The 21,693-nt window shown below is 44.4% G+C and overlaps 1 protein-coding gene across 6 annotated transcripts in view; it reads right to left on the bottom strand.

Moving 5' to 3' along the window:
• CYFIP2 (cytoplasmic FMR1 interacting protein 2) overlaps positions 1 to 12,083 on the bottom strand; it is a 131,533-nt gene extending 119,450 nt beyond the window's left edge. For 3 of the 6 annotated variants that reach the window (XR_002646926.3, XR_016392833.1, XR_016392834.1), the window contains exon 1: positions 8,770 to 8,962. The gene's annotated coding sequence lies outside the window, so the exon portion shown is untranslated. Of the gene's footprint in view, positions 1 to 8,769; positions 8,977 to 9,044; positions 9,247 to 12,057 lie in introns of those variants that run through there. The other 3 variants (XM_089909617.1, XM_022590243.3, XM_089909618.1) reach the window with 3 other exon arrangements.
• Between the last annotated feature and the right edge of the window lie 9,610 nt (positions 12,084 to 21,693).

Below are 21,693 nucleotides of genomic sequence, written 5' to 3'. Positions count from 1 at the left end.
GGGGACAGGTGTTATTTTTGCTGTTTTTCTAGGGAGGACACACTGTTGCTAAGAAATGAAAACGTTCATTCACGGTCACATGGTCACTACTAGTGACTGAGTTAGGGCAGAAATGGGATATCTCGACTCCCAATTCTAAGCCCTTTCTTCTAGACTGCACCACTTTTGTACCTTTTTGAAAGGTACCAAGCACTTTACTTTCTTTTTTTTTCCAACTTGGCTGCCTTTTCCTTCCTCTGAAGAGTAAGACTCTGTCAAGCCATAAAGATTAGGTAACTGTCACCTTTGGGTTTCATGAGAGCCCAAGAAATATTCTCCTTGTCTGTAAATCTCTCCAGCTAGAAAGCAACTAAAACAAATAAATAAAAATAAAGTTTAAAAAAATAAATGCATATGTATATTTATATCTGCAAATAAAAAATATATAAGTAAATAAATATATAAAAATAAATATAAGGGAGGCTTAGACTGTCCCCCTCAAAAAAAACATTTGGAGCAGCATCTGACTGAGCAAGGAAAAAATTCCAAAGTACTGCTACTTCCTTTTCCCATACCAGGTCAAATGCTGCTCATTGATAACGTCTCTATTTCTCAATGAGTCCACGGGTAGCCTCAGAATCCTTCTTGTGAAATACAAAACTCCAAGTGGCCACTAGCACTCAATCTGAGTTTGCCCACGAAATAAAATATATGTTGCCCCCGAACCAGAGCAGAACGACGCGTGCATGTGCAAGCTCCCTGAAGCCAGAGACCATTTCTTACCCATCACTGAAAACCTTGGAGACCTTAGTAGGGTGCCAAGGAAAGATGAGGCACCGAGGAAGTACTAGATGGATGAAAGAATGCATGAACATACCTGAATTCCCCGACAACATGGGAGGAAAGAGATGACTTAGCATGTCCTCATTTCTAGCTTCCCATTCCTTCTCCTTCATTATTAATAACATAATTTAAATCAATACAGAATATGCAGTCACATCCATAAACTGCCTGTACAATTATTTACTTAGTATTTTTTCTAAATAGACTTTTTGTTTCCACTTTATAAATATATTTTAGAAGAAAGCTTTATATCATAATCACTAATAGAGAAGCAGAGGGAAACTACAAAAAATAAAAAACAATGAAAACAAACACAGGTCTGAGTGTCACGTGAAAATCATCTCACGTCCACCATTGATATGCTCACTAGAGGTGGTTTAGTGTGGTAGTGAACTAGAGTCCTGACTCTGCCGCTACCTGGCTGTGTGACCTTGGGAAGACGGCATAATGTTTCTGAGCCTCACGTGCTTCATTTTGATATGAAGAATAATAATAGTTCCTACCTCATATGCTTTGAAAACTGAGTTATCCCATGTAAAAATAGTAGTTGGTAGGTAGAAAGTGCATCATAAATGTTAGTGCCCCCAACAAAATCTAAATCCAGCAACACATAAAAAGGATTATACACCAAGACCAAGTGAAATTCACCCCGGAATGTAAGACTGGTTTAACATTAACATCCAAAAATCAATGAATGTGATAAGCCATATCAATGCAATAAACGACAAATCCCACAGGATCATCTCAACACATACAGAAAAAGCATTTTACAAAACTCACACTCCTTCATAATAAAAACACTCAGCCAACTAGGAACAGAAGGTAACTTTCTCAACCTGATAAAGGGCAGCTACAAAAAAGAGCTACAGCCAACATCAGACTTAATGATGAAAGATTAAATGCTTTCCCCCAGGATTAGGAAGAAGACGAAGAGCTCCACTCTCTCCATTTCTATTCAACATTGTGCTGGAGGCTCTAGCCAGGATATCAGAACAATTAGGAAAGGCAATGAAATAAATGATGTCCACGTTAGAAAGGAAGAAGTAAAATTATCTCCATTTGAAGATGATATGACCTTGTATGTAGAAAATCCAAAAATATCCACTAGAAAACTATTAGAACGAATAAACACGTCCAGCAAAGTTGCAGGATATAAGAATATAAGGAAAATCAATTCTATCTCTATTCATTAGCAATGCTCAATATAAAAATGAAATTAGGAAAGCAACTCTATATACCATAGCGTCAAAAATAATACAATACTTAGGAATAAATATAGCAAAAAGAATTGTAAAATGTATACTCTGAAAACTGTAGAAGACTGTTGAAAAAATGAAAGACAACCCAAATAAATGAAAAGATATCCCATTTTCATAGATTGGAAGACTTACACTGTTAAAATGGCAACGCTTCCCAAACTGATATAAATCCAACGTAATCCCTATTCAAATCCCAGCTGGCTTCTGTGCAGAAATTGACAAACTGATCCTAAAATTCATATGGAAATTCAAGGGACCCACCTAGAATAGCCAAAACAATCTTGAAAAAGAACAAAATTGGACGATGCACAGTTCTTGATGTAAAAATTTACTACAAAGCTATAGTAATCAAACAGTGTGGTGCTGGCATAAGGACAGAAATATAGATAAATGGAACAGAATTGAGAATCCAAAGATAACATTTATGGTCAACTGATTTTTTGACAAGGTTGCCAAGACAATTCAATGGGGAAAAAATACTCTTTTCAACAAATGGTTTTGGGACAGCTGGACATCCACATGCAAAAGAATGAAGTTTAACCTCTACCTCACACCATATAACGAATTAACTCAAAATGGATCAAAGACCTAAATGTAATACCTAAAACTATAAAACTCTTAGGAAAAAAACACAGGAGTAAACACTTGTGACTTTGGAATATGTAACGACACCAAAAGCACAAACAATGAAATAAAAATAGATAAAACTACACATCATCAAAATTAAATTTAAAACTTTTGTACTTCAAGAGACATCATCAAAAAAGTGAAAAGAGGGAATTCCCTGGAGGTCCAGTGGTTAGGACTTAGCGCTTTCACTGCTGGGGACCAGGTTCGATCCCAGGTTGGGGAGCTAAGATCCCATAAGCTGTGCAGTATGGCCAAAAAAAAAAAAAAAAAAAGTGAAAAGACAATCCACAGAATGGGAGAAAATATTTGGAAATCATATATCTGCTAAACATGGAGAATATATAAAGAACTCTTAAAATTCAATAATAAAAAGACAACCCAATTTTAAAAATAGGCAAAGGATCTGAACAGACTTTTCTCCAAAGATACACAAATGGCCGATAATCACATTAAAAGATGATTATTATTCCTAGTTATTAGGGAAATGAAAATCAAAATCACAATGAGATATTACTTCACATCTATTAAAATGGCTATAAGCAAAAAGACAGGTAAGTACAAGTGTTGGTGAGGGTGTGAAATTGGAACCCCCATTCATTGCTGGTAGGAATGTAAAATAGTACAGCCACTTTGATAAACAGTACGGCAGTTCCTCACGTTTAAAAAAAAATTCTTTTTTAATTTTATTTATCTTTGGCTGCGTTGGGTCTTCGTGGCTGCACTCAGGCTTTCTCTAGTTGCAGCGAGTGGGGGCTACTCTTCGTTGCAGTGCGCAGGCTTCTCATTGCAGTAGCTTCTCTTGTTGCGGAGCACGGGCTCTAGGCGCATGGGCTTCAGTAGGTGTGGCACACAGGCTCAGTAGTTGTGGCTCGCAGGCTCTAGAGCACAGGCTCAGTAGTTACGGCGCATGGGCTTAGCTGCTCTGCGGCATGTGGGATCTTCCTGGACCAGGGATCGAACCCGTGTCCCCTGCATTGGCAGGCGGATGCCTAACCTCTGTGCCACCAGGGAAGTCCCTCCTCACGTTTTTGTTTTTGTTTTTTTTTTTTGCGGTACGCGGGCCTCTCACTGTTGTGGCCTCTCCCGTTGCAGAGCACAGGCTCCGGACGCGCAGGCTCAGAGGCCATGGCTCACGGGCCTAGCTGCTCCGCGGCATGTGGGATCTTCCCGGACCAGGGCACGAACCCGTGTCCCCTGCATGGGCAGGCAGACTCTCAACCACTGCGCCACCAGGGAAGCCCCCTCCTCACATTTTTAAACACAGAGTTACCATAAGACCCAGCAATTCCACTCCTAGGTATATTCCTAAGAAAACTAAAAATATATATTCACAAAAAGCTTGTTCATGAATGCTCATAGTAGCATTATTTGTAATAGACAAAAAGGGGAAACAACTCAAATATCCATCAACGGATGAACAGATGAATAAAATATGGTATATCCATACCATGGAATATTACTCAGCCACAAAAAGGAACGCATTATGGATACATGCTACAATGTAGATGAACTCTGGAAATAATAAATTATATTAAGTGAAAGAAGCATAACATACCTTTTAAAGGAAATGCCCAAAATAGGCAAATCTATAGAGATATAAGGTTGATTAGTAATTGCCTAGCCTCAGGGTAGAGATTGAGGGAAATAGGTGGTGTTGCTAAAGGGTATGAGGTTTCTTTCTGGGGTGATGAAAATGTTATGGAAATTAATCATGATGATGGTTGCACACCTCTGCGAATATACTAGAAGTCACTGAGCTATATGCTTTAAATGGGTGAATTGTACAATATGTGAACTATATCTCAATAAAGCTTTTACCAAAAAATGTTAGTATTTGTATGACCACTTTTGGGGAACTTTGGGTATATGTAACATAAGCGGGAGTGGGGCAAAGAGAGCTGGAGTTGGGGCAGGAGCTTGGGGAGTCTGGGGAGTATGATGCTGCCCCTACACGCAGAGACTGTGCTGAATGAAAATGAACAGGGAAGAAAAAGCAAGAGACGCAGCCACACTACCCCAGGGAGCAGCCCCTAGACCGCAGGGTGAGCGGACCACCATGAGGCAGGGCCTGAACCAGGCCCATCCCCGGCCTGTTTCTGTGGCACTGCCACCTGCCAGCACCTGGGGTTGCCCCGCCCAGGAGGAGAGACTCCTCAGACATACAAATCTCTGAGGTGGGCTGATGGGCTTTGAGGTTTAGAATGAGGAAAAGATGGGTCTCTAGCCTCCTACCTGAGCTCTCTTTTTACTATAAGGACACTGAGGTCGAGACACGAGAGGACTTGGGCAGGGTCCCTTGGCTAGCTCGGGGCTGAGCTGGGCTAACACTACAACTTCCTGGGAAGACAAGGGGACCTGACACAATAACTGATATGACAGTGCCGCAAAAGAAAAAGAGGAATATTAGAAAGAAGGAAGGGAGGGAGGGAAGGAGGGAGGAAGAATTCTGCAGTAAAACAAAAATCCATGTAAGAAAGGAAATACTACAATCAAAGGACATTACTTGGTTCTCTCGTGGTCATCATTTACACGTCTCAATAAGGTAGATGCTTTAAACATGATTTGGGTTAAAACAGAGCTCTTACTATATTGGGAGATGAGGGCAGGGGAGACAGGGGGATGGTGTCAGAGGGCGAAATCTTCATCCATCACAGCAGGAAGTGAACAGATGACACATAGAATAGATAAATCAAGAAACAGCAGCATAAGCATATCGTTTAGAGATCTGGAGGCAACTACTGGAAGAAATGGTAAGTTAAAAGCAGCAGCCTCTGGGGGAGGTGGGCACTGGATACTTGTTTTTCACTGTGAGTCTTTCAATACTATTTGATTCTTTTAAGCATGTGCGGGTATTGCTTTGATCAAGAATTTAAAATTTACTTTAAAAGACAACAACTCAAGGCTTCCTTGCTGGCAGTCAGACAGCTGGCCAGTCCACTGCTCTGTCTCAGGCAGCCTTTGCTATGTAAGTCCCTCCCTGTGGGGCTTCTAGGCCCAGAGGCCCCATCACTTGCAGCCTCTCTCCACACAGGGGGCCTGAGGTCACAGCAGAGAAGTCCAAGTCAGCCTCGACTTGGGTCTCTGGAGAAGGCCTACCCTCCTGTTTGTTTACAGCAAAGAAAAAGATCCTGGCGGGGCTAAAGGGCTTGCCACTCCATTTGCCGTTTCACTCAGCTGCTTCCTGTGTTGCCAGGGTTGAGGAGGCCTTTCCGTTGACAACCCAACCCGGCAGATCCCACCCTCTTGGGAGGGGAGGTCATGCCACAGAAGGCAGCTTGCTGATTTGCTCCCGCTGGGGCCTGTGACAGGGCACCACAGGAGGGGCAGCAACGTGACTTGTATCTGGGGAGAGAAGCTGCCTTTCAGAGGCACCTGCTAAAACTCAGAAAGGGAAGCCATTCCATCTGCTGTGGAAACAAAGAGCGACACTTCAGTTCGACCACCAGCTCGGGGCATGCAAACCTCAGCTTCACGGATGTGAAGTTGCAACTCGAATGTGGCTCAGCCTGAAGACTGACATAGGCCCTCAAACCACACTTTCCCTCACTCTAAAAGGGCAATTTGTCTGTCTGTAGAATATGAAGGCTGGTCTAGTAGCGCTTCTCAACCATGATGGCAAAACCTCTGTTGCAAAGGTTATTGCGGCAACTTGTCCCAGTAACAGTTTGACTAGTGAGGTTTGCAAACAAGGTGCTCTTTATTATGTGTGAGGGAGGGTTCAAAGTCCTCCCATGGTATCATTGTTTGCATGTTCATCTCTTTTCTTGAGTGGGAGAAAATGGGGTAGAGCTGGGGAGGGGAATGGCTGCCCGGTGTGATGTACTGAGTATGTTGATACTGTCCATCAAATGTACTTAGGAAAAAACAAAAGCAGACCCCAAAACAACTAGTTAGGAATCACTGAACTTGAACCTCTCAGAGTCATTCCAACTCAAAAGCAAATGACTGTGACTATAAAGGGACACTCCATCCAAAGGACGTCCTTCAAGACTATGCTTCCCAACACAACCTGTCCACTGTGGCAAGAGTACTTACGGTGCCATAAACCTGCCCATGGACATTCTTGCCTTGTGCCTTTGCTCAGACTCTCTCTGCTCCCTAGTGGACTGTCCTCTCCCCTTCTCACATCCTACCTTTGACCACTGTCAAGGCCCAATTCAAGACACGCCCCCTCCATGAAGGTCTGACCAGCCAAACTCCACCACAACCTTCATTTCTTGGATTCCCATAGCACTCACAGTCTGGAGTCCATAATTTCCTATTGCATTATAAACTGCTTTATATTTTACCAATTCTTTGCACCACCAAAAATGACAAGGATAGCTGTCATCTTTTGGGGGGTCTGACCCATAGCAACTAGCACAGAGCTGGGCACATCCTAGGCATGACTTGCTTAATTAACACTTCATGAACTATTTGTTGAATACAAGAGCCAATGGCCAAAATTCATGTCTTCTGATTAAAAAAAAAAAAATTTTAAACATCATGGTCCCCTAAGGTACCATATCTAAGTCAGCCTTATTACTGTAAGAATCTGAAGAGATATATTTAGAAAATTCTCCTGTCATACAGTTTCCACATCAACAAATAAAAAACAGAACTTCATTTTTCTTTCTCATATGAAGGTATAGCATACTTGGAGGTTGATGGCTGACCCTGAGTTTTGAATTCTTGTCTCACCATTCATACCTTGCCTGAATCGGTCTTAAGCCATCACAATTTAAAAGCACAAATAGAAAGTCATTCTCAGGTATCCCTTCACTTAACACTGAGTTACTGAGTGTCTTCTATGAGGGTCAGCCCTGCAGATTCTCTTTGATCTCAGCTGGGCCTTCAGTAAAGTTAGACAATGCTCTCATTCATCCCCATTTGATTTCTTATTCCACCCACAAAGACAGCTGTTCCAAATCTCCAGACATCTCCCACTCTTTCCCAACCAGTCCACCACCTTTAACTTCTGCAGAGGACCTCATCTCCTGCCTTATTTAGAAGACAGAGACCACACACCATGGACACACTAAACGTCTCTCTGTTCCACGAAGAGATGAACGTCTGAGAACCACTACCCTAAGATGGCCTAATGATAATGGAAACACAAAATCAAAAGACCTATTGATAAGTCATCGTTGGGTCTTTATCGGGCAGCTCTCCGGGTCATGTTTACTTTCCTCTCTGCTTGTACTGTTCCTGAGTTGCTGCAAGTCTATCAAAATGCCACTCAGCCAGAATGATCCCTGCAAGAAATTCTGCCTGAACCCAACCTCTGCCTTCTCAAAACAATTTCTTTCAAGAATTCGCACCCAATTTGTTTTTGCCTCTGTTGCCAGGGTCCAAGAAGTATGGCTTGAATGGTGGTCCTTTGAGGCACATCACACACACTGCTTAGCATAGTGGCCATGGCTGGGCAGCCAGTACCCAACATCTTTGCATCCTGGGAGGCGTCCCACACGCACGGACCGAATTCTGAAGTGTCTTTATACAGACAAGACCATCCAGGGTCCTTGACAGAATCTGTGAATCACAAAGTGCCTTTCAGTTTCCCTTTCAGTTGGCTCAGTGGTGCAGAGACCACAGATTTGTCTTCTTAAGTTGACACACAGTATATAATTAATAAATTGTTCCTTTAGGAATGGAGGGCAGCCATCCAAAGGAGCCATACATTCGGGAACCTCCTTCTCTCCTCTGTTCCCAGGGCCTTTTCTTCTCAGCCTGAAGTTTACAAACATTATCTCATCCACAGGCTCCTGTGGCCAACAGGTAGGTAACAAGCTGCGCGGGCTGCTTTCGGTTCCCCAATTTTCAAAGTCAGAGAGGTAGTGGCTGATTTAAAGGCACACAGCAAGTCAGGAATAAATCTTGTGTCCAAAGACCACAGTACTGCTTTGTCCGCAGGGGGAAGCGAAGCATGCCTTCAACATTTTTGGTTGGGTTGCAAAATGCTGAATGTACACAGAGGAAGAGGTCCTTCCCGATCTGTGTTGAAATGTGAGAACTACCTCTGGGCTTCCGCTGGGCATATTCCCTCCCCCTTCTCTCTTCCTACTGCAGCTGTACCCACCTTCAGTGTGGTACTCAGGAGCACTTCCCAGCTGAGGCCCTTGCTGACACCACAGCTTACCACGCTTTCTTTGGCTACCTTCTGCAGGTCAACCTGGGGCCGGGTTCCTTGGTCACAGAGACCAACTCCCCCTGGGAAAAGCAAAATCCAGGAAGGCTCTGGAGGTAGAAGAGTTTGGTAAGAACTCGGGGTTAATGACACCTCCTCCCCCAAACTGGGACTCCTCTTAGCAGGGATCAAACTATCCCTCCTCATCCCCAGCAATGAAGACTTACACCAGCCAACTCGCAGGTGTGCTGTTCTTGGACATGGCCACCAGCAATGAGGTGTCTGCTGAGTGACCAGGGCGGAACCTTCACTGTGGGAGGCCTTCTAAGGTCACTGAATCCTTTAGCAGAGTCAACAATGACAACAATAAAAGATCTGTGTTCTTAAATTGACACACAATATATAATGTGGCATGAGCCACATTCTTAATGATTATGTAATTAATACATTATAATGATAAACATATAAATATAATAGTACTATGTGCTAGACACTCTACATAGCATTTGCATGCATCCCTTGTTTACTAGAGCATCCAATTAAGTACCAGCTCCTTCCCCACCATTGCGGGCACACCGTGTCACTGCCCGAGGTGACAGTATGCTCTACCCTCTTGCCCCACCTCCACTACTAATGCAGGATCCATCCTCTGGACCCTAGGCTTAGCTTTGCTCCTCAGAACAATAAGACCAAAGGCCTTTTACAAGGGCTCCAATGAGGTGACTGATGCCTGGTTTCGTCAACTACAAGTGAATAATTAATACTTGCCAGTAAAGAAACAGACTCATTGTTACAGTGGCCACATGGAGGCTATAAAAGGCCATTTTGTGCAGCTCTTGGTGGAACCCTGGGGCCAACAGCGGCCAAAAGAAACCTCTTTGAGAGTGTAGGCTGATCCTCAAACATGGAGACTGGAGCTCGGCACTGTTTTCCAGGAGTGCGGTTTCCAATGTCAATTAGCTTGTTGCCTATTCATCACCTAATTCGGCTTGCTGATCAATGACAGCAGCGGAGGCCCACTGAATGTCCGAGAGGGCATGATATATCACGGGGGACATGCACTGTTCCCCCGAGACCCTTTTTCAGTTTTTAAATTCTTGCCTACTGTCTTCTCTGGGCCAGCCTCTGATTTGATTGGAGTAAAACTCTCCGATCCTGGTGGATTTTACACCCTACTATTGGCTTAATACCTAAAATGAGTTTTTCCTTTTCCATTACTAGCAGGGACTAAATAAGGCAGGCTTGGGTGCCTGCAGAACCAGTCAGAACTGGCCAGGAAATATAATAAAGAAGCTTAGTGAGCAGAGCGCTAATGCCCCCAGCCAGAGGCTCAGCCTGCAGAGCTAGCCAGAGGGACTGGCTTTGTGAGCAATAACACACTCTCCTTGTGGCCTCGGAGCTGCCCTGGCAGACGGTAGCCAGTGCCAACAAGTAACTCTCTATAGGAAAGTTTCACCTCCTCCAAGTGTACACTGGGTGCTCCACAATACCCTCTAGTGACAGTAACCCCTGACCAGTTACACACACACACACACACACACACACACACACACTACTTCTATGGTATTTTTGCTCTTAGGGCTGAAGCTGCCCCTGCAGCCAGCAAACAGAGCTGACAGCTGCTAAATGTTGTCATTTCATCAAGCTGTTCCCCAAAATTGCTACCCAGCTCCCCACTCCCACTTCCAGCTCACTGCCTGAAATTCCACCATTAGAGATATCAAATATTATTTACTTAAAGCGTTGTTTCCCATTAAAATGCCTCTAAGCCTCTGTTTCCTTTCTGGTCAGATGACTTCTAAAACACCTCCTGGGTCTAATGGGAAATTCTTGTGTATTTAGCTCTTGAGGATAAATGTGTTCATTGGCTCCTTTCTTGAAAACAATTTTTGACACAGGAGAATGGGTGGGGGGATGGTGGAGCACAGGACAGTGTATGGAACTGGAGGTGGGCAGTCTCAGGGAGGGTCACAGAGAAGGAAGGTCTGATGGTGGAGAAAACAACCTTCAAGGCCTTCACCATCCTGCCAGGGATGTGAACCTAGATTTTTGCCCTCCAACATCTGTGATCTCATGGTTGCCAGAATGGCTTGCAACAGGGCCTGTGCCCCAAAGTAACGTAAGACACCCCCTGCCCTAAAGGGGGCACAGGCAGGCGGTGCCCAGGAGCTGGCAAGAAAAGATACTTGTCCCCTTCTTGGCCTGGCTGTAAGAGCCCATCAGCCCTTGGTGAGTCTTTCTGCTGTGCTGGGGAAACTAGGCAAGCAGAGGTCAAATTCCCTGGGCTGGGGAGGGCACCTGGGCAGTCCCAGCGTCCTTCTCTGCCAGGTTCTCAATACAACCATACTCCTCTCGGACCATGCTTCCCGCCGCCGTCCCCACTGGCACACGGAGAGCACGCCCTTCTCTTCCTTTTTAGACGGTGTATATCCATGGAGAGGGAGAGCTGCCCTGAAAAGCAGAAGCCTACTACTGACAGGTAGGCATCTTCCCGATTGTTCAGAGCTCATGAAAACCCAACCTTTTCCCCAGGAGTCAGCCCACTCATCTCCTTTCCCCTACCTCCTCCCCCGCCCCCAGACAGCCGGGAGGGAGGGCGAGCTAGGCCGGAAGGTTTCAAAGCAGGTCAGGCGTGCCTCCTCTCTCATTAAAGCCCCCACCCCCAAACGCCGCCTCTTCGCCCCTCGCCCCACCCATCTCACGTTCACTGAAGGGCTCTGTGTGCCCGAGGCGGCTGCCAGGCGGGCCCAGGCGGTTCTTGCTGGCCCTGCGGGAGGCGATGGTAGCCGGAGCGGCAGAGGCGGCGGCCGGCGCTCTGCAGTACCTGAGCGCGGGGAGACCGCCGCCGCCGCCGGGCTCGCGGCCGCTGCAGGTGTCTCCGATGCTCGTGATGAGCGCCGCTTCCTCCCCGGCCGGCGGCTCCGGCCCAGGCCGCGCACCTGCTGCTGCTGCCACAGCCGCCGCGCCCCAGCTCCGCCGTGCGTCGGCGCCTCCCGCAGGGGGTACGCGCCGCGGGGCCCAGGGTGGGCCGCAGGGGGCAGGGAGCTGTTCCGGGCCGGAGGCCCAGCCTCCGGGGGCTTCAGGGGCCCCCAGGCCGCGCTAGCCCAACCGCCGTGCTGAGCACACCCCCGGGGCTGGGAGAAGAGGTGCCGGCCCCTCGAGCATTCTTACGGCCGCGTCGCCATCCCCAGCAGCATCCCAGTCCCCACGCCGGCCCCAAGGCCTGCCAGCACCGCTTACCTGGGTCTGCGGCAGGTCTAGGGGAGCGGCCCGAGGCTACTGCGGTGGCCCGCGCCAGGGCGCAGGATGCTCTGCCCGGCTCCGCTCCGCTGCGGCCGCGCTGGGCCCCGCCCTCGGCCCCGCCCCTCCACCCGCCGCGGCTCCTCCTCCGCCCCCGGTATCCCGCCCCTTCGCCGTTGCGGCTGTCACACAAAGAGCAGGAAATGGCTGCGGCCAGGGTCTCTGGGCGCGCCCCTCTGCGCGGCCGGCGCGGCCCGGACCTGCAACCCGGGCTCCCGCCCCGGGAGAGCCAGCCGCGCCGCTTAGGGAGAACTTGTCCCCAGGACCCCTCAGGCCTGGGAACCACACCTGCAGCAGTAGGAGGACTGAAGATTTGGGCTCCTTTCGGACCTCATTGATCTCACATTATTTCCAAGTGCTCATTTATCTCCCTAATATTTATCGAGCACCTATTTTGTTCCAAGCACCGTGCCAGGAGCTGAGTAGGTACTGGTGTACAAAAGACAGGCCCCCGGCACTTTTGGAGCTTATCATCTATTAGGAGAGTTGGAGAATAAATGTACCTAGCAAATGTCCATTTCCAACTGAGAGACGTTCTGTGAAGAAGAAGAACAGGGTGAAGTGATAGAAAATAAACCTGAGGGTTGGGGAGAGGGGGCTTCCGCCAATGGAGTCTGATCCCAAATGCTGTTCCTCTGTTCAAAATTACCTTCTCACCCTCCGTTTCACTTCCCTGGGGCCAAATCTCTGAAGCTGCCCTCTTTGAAGCAGGGATCTCCCTCAGCTTCATTCAGGAAGTATTAATTGCCTCATGGACAAAAAGGCAAGTACATGGTGACAGGACGTATTTACCGGCAAAGCCCGGGAAAGAACTGAGAGGACAGGCACCTTTCTCCTCAAGACTTATCTGCTCTAAGTCTCCAAAGAAACGGTTCTCATGGAGATGCAGCCTGGTGAGCCCTCAAACCAGGTGAAAGTCAGGCAGCACCGAATTCCAACCTTGGGACCCCTGAGCAAGTCACTTCACCACTCTGTTCCTGAGATGCCACCTTATCTACAATGTGGGAAATAAGAGTTGCCTTTCCTACTTCACAAGGTAAATAATTTGAAAGCATTTGAGACTTTTTAAAGTTAAGGGGTAAAGTCTTGCTACAGGAGAACCTTTCTGAAATATTTCCAAAGGGCACACAAATTTCTAGTTAATCACTCAGCTCTTCCCATCAGGGACTATTTATAGAGGAGCCACAGTACTCAACACTCAGCAAAGAACTTGTGGAAGTCTTTGCCCTCCCTGATCTCACATCATTTCCCTAGCACTCAGGATTCATGATCCTTTGTGGTTTGATGTTACATCACTCATACTAATTTAAATTGCTATTTCAGAAAGGATGACATATATATATATACATTCTGTCCCTGGTGCCATGTGAGAAAGCTGTGGGTGTGTTTGTGGAGGATGGCTTTAAAAACAGAAGTGAGGTTTCTTTCTTTTTTTTAATTTTTAATTTTCTGCTGTGATCCTTGGGATTTTGGGTGTCAGTGATTACAAATATCTAACAATGAGAGATTGGATTTTCATTCTATACGGCATATTATTTTAGATGCTGTAGATTTCTGGAAGACATATTTCTCCCTGTGATTCCTTCCTTGTCTTTTCACCTTGCAGGAACACGTTGCTTAAAAACAAAAAAGACAATTATGTATATGTTTGGTTAGATCTTGGGCAAAAATAATTCCCTGGCCCCTGAATTCTATTTGCTTGTAAGGGGAAGCAATATGGTTTTGTTGAAACCACTGTTTTGGAAATCCAGAGGCTTGCCTTTTGGTCCTGGTTTTGCAACTAAGTGATCTTAGATAAGTCACTTGACCTATGTTTCCCCATCTTTACAGTGAAGTAGGTTGGATATACTCCAAGGTCCCCCTGCATGTGGAATACTGCATGAGTTAAAACAAAGGACATGCCCCTGCCATGCTTAAAGCATTCACTAGCTCCTCACTTCTCACAGGATGGAGCCAAACCTCCTTACTGTGGCCTCCATGATCTGGAGTCTACCTGTCCAGTCTCTTCTGCTGTGAACAAGCTTGCTGTGCTTCAGCTAAGAGGAATCTTTTAGTTCCCCAAACTTGCTGTGTTCTCTCTTGCATTTGGCCTTTGCACAAGCTAGGCTTTTTTGCTTGGACTGATCTCTCCTCCTTTCCCTACCCTTTCCACACTGTTCCCCTACAATGGTGCCTACCTTCTAGTCATCCTTCTGGTATCCACTCAGTTGTTGCTTCCTCCATGACCCCTCCACGTTTGGGTTGGGTTAGGGTCAGCTGTCCATGCTCCCATAACTCCCTGGACTTCCTCTACCTTACCACTTGTTACGCTGTGTTGTAATTGTTGGCATACTTGCCTGAATACCACCATTTGAACATAAAATCTAACAGAGCAGAGATGTGTCTTGCTCTCCATTGCATCCTCAGTGCCTAGTACATAACAGGCGTTCTATCATGTAAAATAATAGAGATAATAGTAAAAGTGGGTTGAATGAATAATCGAAAGCGAAAGCTTAAACGTTGCCATTGAAATTTGGAGCCGTCTGTCTACTGCCTTCAGATATGCTTCCCGTCCATCCCCAGGCTGCACCATCAGCAATGAGAGGACCACAGCTATAAGGTGAGAATTGCTTCGCCTCTGGCAAAGTTGTGGGCCACGCATTGCAGTTGTCTGTGTGGCAACATTGCCTTGTTTTTAGAAAAGCCCCAAGTCAGGACATCTACGTCTCCTTTTAAAATCCATCGGCAGACCCTGTTTCATAGAAACCGATAGTGGAGCATCTGAAATGGGCATAAGAACTGGTTCTGGAGAGAGAAAACATAAATATTAATATTAATAATAATGGCTAACATTTATCAAGTGCATTATCTCATTTAATATTTAAAATTATCCTACGAGGAAACTATAGCTGTTAGTCCCATTTTATAATTGAGGAAACTAAGGCAGGTTAAATAACTTGCTCAAGGTAGTGAAACCAAAACTTATGCTTTTAACTTTTAACCAAAATTATATATAGCCTCATTTCCCCCTCCCAAACAGAATCCATGTTTTCATTACTGTGTCACCTTATTCTAAAACCACAGTTAATGCAAGTTGTAGAGACACATTGTATTAAAATGTTTTTAAATCAGTAGTAATTTTTTTTGAAAGGAAAAGGGATATGAGATGGAGAGAAAATGTGAATGATACAAAAACTATCTCCATGTGCTTTGGGTTTCTACAGTAGGCTCACACATTTGGTTTGTGTAGTTAAACATTCATGTAGTTAGCAGGAAAAGGGAAATTTGATGGTCAGTTACACAATTTACATTGTCCATTAGATAAAACCTGACCACTTGCTCAAAACTGCCTCATTTTACAGATGAAAGAACTGGGGCCCAGAGAGGGGAAGGGTTGCCCAAGGCTGGCTGGACCCACACCCAGGTCTTTCCATAGGAAACGGAGTTGCCTGTTTCCTTCTTTGAAAATTTGTTGAAGCAGATATTCTACAATAACATTTATTGGATGTTTATTTGGGATTAGTCTCTGTGCCAAGTACCGTGTATGGATGGGCAAATTTTATCTTCACGAAATCCTCAGAAGTAGCTCTGTTGTTTTATAGATGAAATATTGGGGGCTTTTTTGCTATTGAAATACTGCAGATCTGTCCTGGGTCATTTGGAAATGCATTCCCTCTCTTCTCTGCTGTCTTTTTCTCACTTTGCTCACTTCTGCGACTTCTAGAGAACTGGCCTCCCCTGAAGGTCAGATATTTTACATAGAACTTGACAGCAAAGGACCTTTCATCTTTATTTAAACAAATACTATTTACCATAATTTTGGATGAGAATGGATGAGGAGAGTTTGAGCATATTCCAAACCAGATTTGGAATGCAACAACATAGCCGAGGTACAATGAGGTTGGTGCTGTGCTGCTGTATTCTCAGAGGCTGGCATAGTGGCCCTATAATCCACCCCACAGAATGGTTGGGAGCATGGAATTTCGGAACAACAGGTCTAGCTTCAAGCCCGAATTCTGCCTGTTACTAATTATGGGACCATGAATGGTTTTCCTAAGTTACTGAGCACCGTACTCCTCATCTACAAAACTGAGATGATCATAATTGTTTCCATCCCTTGGGTTCTCGGAAGATTAAATGAAACAATCAATGTAACACAGTAAGCAGAGCCATCATATATGCTCAAAAATGGGAGCTTTGGGAGGCATTCAAGATGGCGGAGGAGTAAGATGTGGAGATTACCTTCCTCCCCACAAATACATCAGAGATACATCTACATGTGGAACAACTCCTACAGAACACCTGAACGCTGGCAGAAGACCTCAGACTTCCCAAAATTCAAGAAACTCTTCACGTACCTGGGTAGGGCATAAGGAAAAAGAAAAAACAGAGACAAAAGAATAGGGACAGGACCTGAACCTCTGGCACTAGGAAGCCCCTTCACTGGAGGAGACAGGGGGAGGTGGGGGGAAGCTTCGGAACCACGGAGGAGAGCACAGCAACAGGGGTGCGGAGGGCAAAGCAGAGAGATTCCCACACAGAGGATCAGTGCCGACCAGCCCTCACCAGCCCGAGAGGCTTGAATGCTCACCCGCCGGGGAGGGCGGGGCTGGGAGCAGAGGCTCGGGCTTCGAAGGTCGGATCCCAGGGAGAGGACTGGGGTTGGCTGCGTGAACACAGCGCGAAGGGGGCTAGTGCGCCACAGCTAGCCGGGAGGGAGTCCGGAAAAAGGTCTGGAGCTGCCGAAGAGGCAAGAGACCATTGTTTCAGGGTGCACGAGGAGAGGGGATTCACAGCACCGCCTAAACGAGCTCCAGAGACAGGCGCGAGCCGCGGCTATCAGCACGGACCCCAGAGATGGGCCTGAGACGCTAAGGCTGCTGCTGCAGCCACCAAGAAGCCTGTGTGCAAGCACAGGTCACTATCCCCACCTCCCCTCCCGAGAGCCTGTGCAGCCCGCCACTGCCAGGGTCCCATGATCCAGGGACAACTTCCCCAGGAGAACGCACGGCGCGCATTAGGCTGGTGCAACGTCCCGCCGGCCTCTGCCGCCGCAGGCTCGCCCCGCACTCCGTACCCCTCCCTCCCCCGGCCTGAGTGAGCCAGAGCCCCCTAATCAGCCCTCCTTTGACCCAGTCATGTCTGAGCAAAGAACAGACGCCCTCAGGCGACCTACACGCAGAGGCGGGGCCGAATCCAAAGCTGAACCCCGGGAGCTGTGCGAACAAAGAAGAGAGAGGGAAATTTCCCCCAGCAGCCTCAGGTGCAGAGGATTAAATCTCCACAATCAACTTGATGTACCCTGCATCTCTGGAATACCTGAATAGACTACGAATCATCCCAAAACTGAGGCAGTGGACTTTGGGAGCAACTGTAGACTTGGGGTTTGCTGTATGGAACTGACTGGTTTCTGGTTTTATGTTTATCTTAGTTTAGTATTTAGAGTTTATTATCATTGGTAGATTTGTTTACTGATTTGGTTGCTCTCTTCCTTTTTTTTTATATGTATAGATATATATATATTTTTTCCTTTTACTCTTTGTGAGAGTGTATATGTATGCTTCTTTGTGTGATTTTGTCTGTATAGCTTTGCTTTTACGATTCTCCTAGGGTTCTGTCTCTCCTTTTTTTTTTAGTATAGTTTTTAGCACTTATCATTGGTGGATTAGTTTTTTGGTTTGGTTGCTCTCTTCTTTCTTACTTTCTTTTATTTTTAATTTTTAAAATTTTTAATAATTTTCTTTCAGTTTTTATTTTAATAACTTTATTTCTTTTTATTATTATTTTTTTCTTTCTTTCTTTTTTTCTCGTGAGCTGTGTGGCTGACAGGGTCTTGCTGCTCTGGCCGGGTGTCAGGCCTGTGCCTCTGAGGTGGGAGAACTGAGTTCAGGACATTGGTCCACCAGAGACCTCCCAGCTCCATGTAATATCAAACGGCGAAAGCTCTCCCAGAGATCTCTATCTCAACTCTAAGACCCAGCTCCACTCAACAACCAGCAAGCTACAGTGCTGGACACCCTATGCCAAACAACTAGCAAGACAGGAACACGACCGCACCCATTATCAGAGAGGCTACCTAAAATAATAATAAGGTCACAGACACCCCAAAAACACACCACTGGATGCGGTCCTGCCCACCAGAAAGATAAGTTCCAGCCTCATCCACCAGAACACAGGCACTAGTCCCCTCCACTAGGAAGCCTACACTACCCACTGAACAAACCTTAGCCATTGGGGGCAGACACCAAAAAAAATGGGAACAACGAACCTGCAGCCTGCGAAAAGGACACCCCAAACACAGTAAGTTCAACAAAATGAGAAGACAGAGAAACAGACAGCAGATGAAAGAGCAAGGTAAAAACCCACCAGTCCAAACAAATGAAGAAGAAGTAGGCAGTCTACTTGAAAAAGAATTCAGAGTAATGATAGTAAAGATGATCCAAAATCTGGGAAATAGAATGGAGAAAACCTACAAGAAACGTTGAACAAGGACCTAGAAGAACTAAAGAGCAAACAAACAATGATGAACAACACAATAAATGAAAGTAAAAATTCTCGAGAAGGAATCAAAAGCAGAATAACTGAGGCAGAAGAACGGATAAGTGACCTGGAAGATAAAATAGTTGAAATAACTACTGCAGAGCAGAATAAAGAAAAAGGAATGAAAAGAGTTGAGGACAGTCTTAGAGACCTCTGGGACAGCATTAAACACACCAATCTTCAAATTATAGGGGTCCCAGAAGAAGAGAAAAAGAAAGGGACTAAGAAAATATTTGAAGAGATTATAGTTGAAAATTTCCCTGACATGGGAAAAGAAAGAGTCAATCAAGTCCAGGAATTGCAGAGAATCCCATAGAGGATAAATCCAAGGAGAAACATGCCAAGACACATATTAATCAAACTATCAAAAATTAAATACAAAGAAAAAATATTAAAAGCAACAAGGGAAAAACAACAAATAACATACAAGGGAATCCCCATAAGGTTAACAGCTGATCTTTCAGCAGAAACGCTGCAAGCCAGAAGGGAGTGGCAAGACATATTTGAAGTGATGAAAGGGAAAAACCTACAACCAAGATTACTCTACCCAGCAAGGATCTCATTCACATTCGATGGAGAAATTAAAATATTTACAGACAAGCAAAAGCTAAGAGAATTCAGCACCACCAAACCAGCTTTACAACAAATGCTAAAGGCACTTCTCTAGGGAGGAAACACAAGAAAAGGAAAAGACCTACAATAACAAACCCAAAACACTTAAGAAAATGGTAATAGGAGCATACATATCGATAATATCCTTAAATGTAAATGGATTAAATGCTCCAATCAAAAGACATTAGACTGGCTGAATGGATACAAAAACAAGACCCATATATATGCTGTCTACAAGAGACCCACTTCAGACCTAGGGACACATAGAGACTGAAAGTGAGGGGATGGAAAAAGATATTCCATGCAAATGGAAATCTAAAGAAAGCTGGAGTAACAATTCTCATATCTGACAAAATAGACTTTAAAATAAAGACTACTACAGGAGACTAGGAAACTACGTAATGATCAAGGGATCAATCCAAGAAGAACATATAACAATTGTAAATATTTATGTACACAACATAGGAGCACTTCAATACATAAGGCAAATGCTAACAGCCATAAAAGGGGAAATTGACAGTAACAAAATCATAGAAGGGGATGTTAACACCCCACTTTCACCAATGGACAGATCATCCAAAATGAAAATAAATAAGGAAACACAAGCTTTAAATGATACATTAAACAAGATGGACTTGATTGATATTTATAGGACATTCCATCCAAAAACAACAGAATACACTTTCTTCTCAAGTGCTCATGGAACATTCTCCAGGATAGATCATATCTTGGGTCACAAATGAAGCCTTGGTAAATTTAAGAAAATTAAAATTGTATCAAGTATTGTTTCCAACCATGATGCTATGAGACTAGATATCAATTACAGGAAAAGATCTGTAAAAAATACAAACACATGGAGGCTAAACAATACACTACTAAATAACCAAGAGATCACAGGAGAAATCAAAGAGGAAATCAAAAAATACACAGAAACAAATGACAATGAAAACACGACGACCCAAAACCTATGGGATGCAGCAAAAGCAGTTCTAAGAGGGAAGTTTATAGCAATACAAACACCTAACCTTACACATAAAGCAATTAGAGAAAGAAGAACAAAAAAACCCCAAAGTTAGCAGAAGGAAAGAGATCATAAAGATCAGATCAGAAATAAATAAAAAAGAAATGAAGGAAACAATAGCAAAGATTAATAAAACTAAAAGCTGGTTCTTTGAGAAGATAAGCAAAATTGATAGACCATTAGCCAGACTCATCAAGAAAAAAAGGGAGGAGACTCAAATCAATAGAATTAGAAATGAAAAAGAAGTAACAAGTGACACTGCAGAAATACAAAGGATCATGAGAGATTACTACAAGCAACTATATGCCAATAAAATGGACAACCTGGAAGAAATGGACAAATTCTTAGAAGAGCACAACCTTCTGAGACTGAACCAGGAAGAAATAGAAAATATGAACAGACCAATCACAAGCACTGAAATTGAAACTGTGATTAAAAATCTTCCAGCAAACAAAAGCCCAGGACCAGATGGATTCACAGGTGAATTCTATCAAACATTTAGAGAAGAGCTCACACCTATCCTTCTCAAACTCTTCCAAAATATAGCAGAGGGAGGAACACTCCCAAACTCATTCTACGAGGCCACCATCACCCTGATACCAAAAGCAGACAAAGATGTCACAAAAAAAGAAAACTACAGACCAATATCACTGATGAACATAGATGCAAAGATCCTCAACAAAATACTAGCAAAATCCAAAGCACATTAAAAGGATCATACACCATGAACAAGTGGGGTTTATCCCAGGAATGCAAGGATTCGTCAATATATGCAAATCAATCAATGTGATACACCATATTAACAAATTGAAGGATAAAAAACCATGTGATCATCTCAATAGATGCAGAAAAATCTTTTGACAAAATTCAACACCCATTTATGATAAAAACCCTCCAGAAAGTAGGCATAGAGGGAACTTACCTCAACATAATGAAGGCCATATTTGACAAATCCACAGTCAACATCGTTCTTGATGGTGAAAACCTGAAACCATTTCCACTAAGATCAAGAACAAGACAAGGTTGCCCACATTCAACGCTGCTATTCAACATAGTTTTGGAAGTTTTAGCCACAGCAATCAGAGAAGAAACAGAAATGAAAGGAATCCAAATCAGAAGAGAAAAAGTAAAACTGTCACTGTTTGCAGATGACATGATACTATACATAGAAAATCCTAAAGATGCCACCAGAAAACTACTAGAGCTAATCAATGAATTTGGTAAAGTAGCAGGATACAAAATTAATGCTCAGAAATCTCTTTCATTCCTATATACTGATGATGAAAAATCAGAAAGAGAAATTAAGGAAACACTCCCATTTACCATTGCAAGCAAAAGAATAAAATACCTAGGAATAAACATACCTAAGGAGACAAAAGACCTGTATGCAGAAAACTATAAGACACTGATCAAAGCAATTAAAG

Source organism: Delphinapterus leucas, chromosome 3 (genome assembly GCF_059928025.1).
Source record: "Delphinapterus leucas isolate spDelLeu-1000000601 "Yukka" chromosome 3, BTC_Dleu_Yukka2, whole genome shotgun sequence".
Classification (NCBI taxonomy): domain Eukaryota; kingdom Metazoa; phylum Chordata; class Mammalia; order Artiodactyla; family Monodontidae; genus Delphinapterus; species Delphinapterus leucas.
Note: the sequence above shows the minus strand (reverse complement) of the source record. Positions and strands in the feature narration are given on the sequence as shown.